The following is a 7,267-nucleotide window of genomic DNA, read 5'->3' as shown; positions in this document are numbered from 1 at the left end:
AAGTTTATTAACACTGCGATTGTATCTCCACGGCTACCAAAAGCATTGGATATTTGGCAGAAGGGGAGGAGTGGTTTCTCTTCTCAGGGGCGGGTCTAGAAGGGGTGCACACCCCTTACCCCCTCAAGATGACCTGCGGATTTCTAATACAACCGCTAATCTGTAAAATATGCGGACATGTATGATATGTTTTATCAGCAGTGCACATTATGTTGTTGCCTCGTCAAAAGCCTTGTTCCTATTCGCTTTTAACATTTGTTCAAGTCACAAGGCATATACGTCAGTCCTTAGTACTATATTGTGGTGCACCCCCTCCTAAGAAAAATCCTGGATCCACCCCCTGCTTCTCTATGTTTATCTACAGACAGCATTTCTAAGGCTATCACGGTTGCTAGGAGGGGACTGTTTGGCTCGGGAAAAAAAAGGAAAAGAAATGGCGCCGATTCGGATATCTGCACAATTCTAAGCCATATTCGATCGCAGCTTTGTTATACCTTTCTCCAACAACTTTGTGTTATTGAAGGTAGGCAATTGTGAGGGTTGACAAAACATTAATTTTGTCATGAAAACCTCATACGCGGACAGCCAACAAGATTAGAATATTTCATGGGACTAAAAACGAAAACGATTCTCAAGCATTGACTGACAAACTCTGTCGTACTTTTCTAAAACTAACTAACAAGACCGGTAGACGTTAGGGTAAGTGCCTTCATGGACAAAGCCACTAACCTTCGTCGAATAACTGCTAGTGGTGAACCACAAGTAATTGTGGAGGGTAAGATCAAGGGGCTAATACTCAGATAGTTACGGCACGTATCTAGAACAGACAATGGGAGGGTCCCCTAAATTTCTCTACTATTGGCACAAGGAAAACCTGAATGGCCGAAATCCACTTTTTGTGGAACCTCAGATGCGGAGCTTGAGAAAATGAACGTAACCTTGAGCGATGCCCAACACCTGTCAAACTACCGAGCTCAATGGCTTCGTGTTCTCCAGGCCTTAATTTCCGTAGAGGATTCGTTAAGGAAATACTTGATTCCTATTCAACCCATCATCTACTTTCGAAAATGATGCTGGAAAGACCGCTAATTCCATCGTTTGTTGTAACATGGCTATAACCCAACTAGTTATAATTTGCCGTAAAATGGCTATAATACAACTAGTCATGGATAAATGTTGCTCATCAGATGAATTTTTCACCCCTTTGCCAATGAGGGCGATGATGCCGGAAAGACCAAAAATTCCATCATTTGCCGTTAAATGGCCATAATCGAAGTAGTCATGGATAAATGTTGCTCATCAGATGAATTTTTCACTCATTGGCCACTTTTGGCAATGAAACTGAAAAGACCGCTAATTTCATCAGTTGCCGTAAAATGGTTATATTCCAACTAGTCATGGTGAAATGTTGGTCATCAGATGAATTTTTCACCCATTTGCCAATGTCGGCGATGATGCCGAAAAGACCTCTTATTTCATCATTTGCCGTGAAAGGGCTATATTCACACTACTCATGGATAAATGTTGCTAATCAGATGAACTTTTGACCCAGGTGACAATTTCGGCGATGATGCTGGAAAGACCGCTAATTCCATCATTTGCCGTAGAATAGGTATAATGAAAGTGGTCGTGGATAAATATATTAATGTTGCTCACGAGATGAATTTTTGACCCATTTGCCAATGTCGGCGATGATGCCGGAAAGACCACAAATTCCATCATTTTCCGTATAATGGCTATAATCGAAGTAGTCATGGATAAATGTTGCTCATCAGATGAATTTTTGACTCATTGGCCACTTTTGTCAATGATACTGAAAAGACCGCTAATTCCATCAGTTGCCGTAAAATGGTTATATTCCAACTAGTCATGGTGAAATGTTGGTCATCAGATGAATTTGTGACCCATTTGCCAATGTCGGCGATGATGCCGGAAAGACCACAAATTCCATCATTTTCCGTATAATGGCTATAATCGAAGTAGTCATGGATAAATGTTGCTCATCAGATGAATTTTTGACCCATTGGCCACTTTTGGCAATGATACTGAAAAGACCGCTAATTCCATCAGTTGCCGTAAAATGGTTATATTCCAACTAGTCATGGTGAAATGTTGGTCATCAGATGAATTTTCACCCATTTACCAATGTCGGCGATGATGCCGGAAAGACTACAAATTCCATCATGTGCCGTATAATGGCTATAATGGAAGTAGTCATGAATAAATGTTGCTCCTCAGATGAATTTTTCACCCATTGGCCACTTTTGGCAATGATACTGGAAAGACCACTCATTTCATCATTTGCTGTAAAATGGCTATATTCAACTAGTCATGGTTAAATGTTTCTCACCAGAAGATTTTTTGACCCATTTGCCAATGTCGGCGATGATACTGGAAATACCGCTAATTTTATCATCTGCCTTAAAATTGCCATATTGAAAATAGACATTGTCAAATGTTGCTCATAAGACGAATTTTTGACCCATTTGCCAATTTCGGCAATGATACTGGAAAGGCCGGCAATTTTATCATTTCCCGTAAAAATACTCATTGACAAATGTTGCTAATCAGATGAATTTTTGAGCTTATGATTCTGCAAAGACCGCTTATGCCATGAGTAGTCGTAGAAAAGCTAGATTCGAGTTAGTTGTCCGGGGTTAGTCGTTTTGGAATGTTGGCTAATAAGACGTATGGTTTACCACAGTTTCCGTTTTTCACAACGATACTGGAAAGGCTGCTAAGTTAATCAGTTTGTGTTTTAAAAATTTGCCCTGCATAGGATTCAAAGGAGGTCAAAATGTTCACACAGGAGACGCGAGAGGATTGTTGTTCAGTATGTCTATTGGCTTCCGAGGACTACACTTTTACTAAATGTGTTGAGAATGGGTCTGTTGAGAACTAATAAGACAACAATTCATTTCGTTTCCCCTTTCATATCCCAATTTGTTAATCCATGTGAGGTAGAAATAACAGAAGCCTTAATTATCACAAGAAGGCAATACCCTGAAGGATGCTATGGTAGTAGTGGTAAAATGACGCCATGGGTGGCAAGTGGCCTATTATCTTTTTCACGCATTTTGTTACACAAGAAAACCACTCTCTCCCTGGTGGAGATAATTAGTGAATTAAGGCATAATCCATCAGTAATTTCAATCTACAGTGGACAAAAACCTTTTACCTGATAGATTTAAACAATGTCGCATTCTGTTTTTATGAAAGATAGAAGTTGCAAATGATTTATTCCATGCACTTTCATATCTCCTGCTGCTTGTTGTCTGGTCAGCCATAGGCCATTTGCATGATGACATCATTTACTACTACGACCACAATCCTTCAGGGTTTTCCTTTCTTGTGCAAATTACGGCTTTTGACATTCCAATCTCGCTGAGATTACCAAATTTAAATATGAAAAGAAAAACGAAAAGGGGATTGTGGTTGCTGTAGTAAAATGACGCCATCGCGCAAATGGGCTATTCATCGCAATTACAAGTGGTACCCTCCCTGGAAATTACGACGCTGAAAAAGTTAGTATTTTTTCGTCAAAGAAATCAAGCAACGGCAGTAAGAAGAGTTGCATCTTCCATGCTATAAGTGAATGCGAAGCCGTGCAGATGCTTTTTTGTTTTTTCGGTATCGAATCTCACATCGTTTTGATTGCCAAGGTCGTCTAGCAGTGGAAATGAATGAAAAGTGGGTATATCCTTCAAAGTACACCCTCTTTCACAGCATGCAGGAAGTCTACGATGAACCTGGACGCTCTAAGTCGAGAACATTATTTAAGTAGGAGAGAGCTTCATCGTAAAATGCCCAATTACACATCGAAAGTAAAATAAATGCAACTACTCCCACTTGTCTTAAACAGTAATAAGGGGGGAAAATACACACCCAGAAGGTAGGTTGTTTACAAAGGTAATTTATTCACAAAAGTCAGGCTTACGCGCAATATATACTGTTTCGTTGATAACACAGTGTGAAGAAGGTAATAGTAATGACCTATGTCATATCATGTACATTGCTTAAAAGTGATCTGATCCGGCAGTGATCTCCCTCCTCCTTTGTCCGGGCTTGGGACCGGCAAAACAATACAAACGATGTATCGTCCAGGCGGAGTTAAAGTTACTTATATAACAGTATAAACAGTATGAATGCTAATTTAAAAAGTCAGTTATGTAGAAATGTCGTCTTCTTAAAAAGTAATGCTACACTAGAGCACCTCATGAACTGGGCATTGACACACCAATTTTCATCTAAAGTAAGCTGCAGGAAAAACGAAAATTACTGAGTCCCTCCATCTTGACCTACAAAACAGAATCTGAACAACGCAACAACCTCACTTGGTGAGGCAATTCTCTAGGGTTTAACTATACTGCTATGCGGGAGAAATTGCCAAATGTAGTATTACTCAATAGGGCAATTTCGGCAACACACGAAAAAAAGCGAGGGCTCAAGTTACTTGCTAGAATAACTGCAGCACCATACGGGGGGTGACTGTGTGAGTTGACAAACAAGACAGAACCACTTTGACAAACCAGAAAGGAAACGGTCTTATCATCATATATAAATAACGCAGCACAGGGTTTTTTCTCTGTCGTTAACAAACGAATTTGTTCAGGGAGGGTAGACAAAGGATGTGGATCTTCTAAACGTACAGGGTATGGTTGTCCAACTTTGACAGCAGCATAATCAGAGAAAAGCTGAGCTGCTTCCGCAGCATGTTAAATATCGATGGGGCAAGGACTGACGAGCATTGTCATAAATTGAGTTACCAAGAATCATACACAAATGGAAACGATTAATCCATTCTGACGACAGAGCACCAGGTCCCGGGAAGTTGCCATTACTGGTAAGAAACCAGTTTGTCACAGCAAGAGAAATGACGCTACATGAGTTGCTACCATTACGCCCGTCGATACTAGAATGACAAAATTCAGGCGGAAACAGCCACTTGCAAACATCGCCATCAACAATGGTAGCCGGTTGCTCACACATGGACAGTGATTCAGCCATGAAATCCGGGTTAGACAGATCGAAAGAAATATCTTCCCAGTCAACTTCAACAGAGTCTGACTGCTTGTCCATGGCATCCACTTCTGTTGCTTCCACAGCAGAGTCATCAAGAAAATCTGCGTAATCACCTTTGGTCGCCGCCTGGAACATCTTCATTCCGCGAAGTAATTGAGCCTTAGCAAAGCTGAGTCCTTTCCGTGCAAGGGCGATCTTTCCATGTACAACACACGCACTATCCTCTTTACAACAGTTACGATCAGACTGTTTTGAAAAGGAAAAAAAACAAACATAAATGGGTATAGATAAAATAATCAGCGCACAGCAGGGACCAGTGGCGGATCCAAACCTTCTGATAAGAGGGGGAGGGGGTGGGAGGGGGGGTGGTCATCCAGACCCGGAGATAGGAGCGGGGCCAGGTCTTGAAAAAACTTTTTTTCGGGCCTTCGGGCCTCAGTGTGATCTAAAAAGAAGGGAGGGGGCCGGGGCCCTCTCCTGGATCAGCCACTGCGGACGACAATTTCAATACTATCTACGGTCGAAAAATGCAGCGTTGCAAACAAAAAGAAACAACGAAAGGGGAGAACCCCTTCTAAGCAAACAAGGGCAATCGTTGCTTCCTTCTGTGATTTTGCTCAGGAAATAATTAAAGACAAACCAGACAAACTGAGATTAAATTTGATATTGATTCAATAAAAAGTGACTGTTTTAAATCAGTATATAAAAGTAGAGATGGTTAGCTATGATGGATGTACAATGTATCTCGCTTACGCTTTCAACCATGAGACCGAAAAGAGCATAAACGAAAGAATTACTTATGATATCTACATCCCTAAATCGGTATAGATAGATTGATTACAACTTTAACAACGCACCGGCAAGTTGCAGACAGGAGAGGCCGCCTATGCGGATTCATCACTTGAATTCGTATTGGATAAATCTAAGGAAATAATATGGTAAAAAACAACGTTTTTACAAGGGAAAAATAAAAGAAAGAGGAAAAGAAATAGAATATTGCAATTCTGTCAACGCTAAGTGAAAATGCTCTACCAACTAACAGTCCATTCAAATTGGCAAATCTTGACTCAATCCTTGTGATGATGTTGTCCCTGTAATACTTCAGAAAGCCGACCATTTCTCTCTCCAGCAAAGCCTTTTCTTCTTTTAGTCTCTAGCTTAAGTTTTGTTTCTTTTTTCGAGATATTAGCCTTAAACTACTATTTATTTCCACGGATATTATAAAGAGGAGGTCTGTTTGTGTTTACACCATAAATGCAAGGAAACTTGTGTTGCAGTACATCCTCAAGGTTAGCGGGACACACTGTTGAAGGAAGTTTGTTATACTCGGAAACCAGTTTAGTTAGTTCGTTCTTTTCTGCACTTATCTTCGATCGTAAGCGATGTCGTGCTTTTGATCTGCCTGCAAAAGAGAAAAAACAGATGCTTCCACATCTCTCATGTTTGTGATAAGCAAAAGGTCAGTGTATTAAGTAGCACAAACGCATGGCAATACACATATTTGCACTATTCTTATGTCTTCTAAACAACATTTAGGAAGTGTCACTTATAAGACACACCACTTTTAAGTTGTTAACAGAAAACCGATGTCATTTGCGAACGTGAAAAAAAAAATTGGGGCAGTCTTTATTGACTGTAGAACAAGTGGGAACCCAAAACACACAAAGTCTTCAAAACCCTTGGTACGCACTTACCACTAGAAAGTGTATATGAAAGCGACCAGCAAAGTCTAAAAATCAATTATGGTAAGTCTAACAGTAAACACAAACGTTCCTGGACAATGAAAAGCCTACGCAAAGGCGTTTAGGAGCAACGCACATCAACCCTTGAACTGAAAGTGTGCTTTTTGCAATGTGTTGTGGAAATTGCTGGTCAAACCGTTTTTCTATGAGTAAAGAAAATTGGCAATACAAATACATATTGTAATGCAGTTTGGTATGTACAACCACGGTGGCAAGTCAAACAATTAATAAAGAAAAAAGATTAAAGGACTGTACAAACAAACCTGCGAGTCGATTAAAGTTACGCGTTTTCTGACTGATAGAAAAGGAAGAGTACTCAATTTTCTGCTGTAAGTCGAAAGACTTCTGTTCATTGCTGCCGGTCTCTGACACACATTTCTTGTCAAGTACTATTTTTTCCAAACAACAACAACCAAAAAACAATACATGTATGTACAAACTAACTTAGGAAGAGATTGGTAGAGACAGGACAGACAATAAAATATCAGACAAATTGCAAAAAA

The sequence above is a fragment of the Porites lutea genome, chromosome 4 (genome assembly GCF_958299795.1).
Source record: "Porites lutea chromosome 4, jaPorLute2.1, whole genome shotgun sequence".
NCBI lineage: Eukaryota > Metazoa > Cnidaria > Anthozoa > Scleractinia > Poritidae > Porites > Porites lutea.
The sequence above is the reverse complement of the archived record's forward strand: the minus strand, read 5'-3'. Positions refer to the sequence as shown.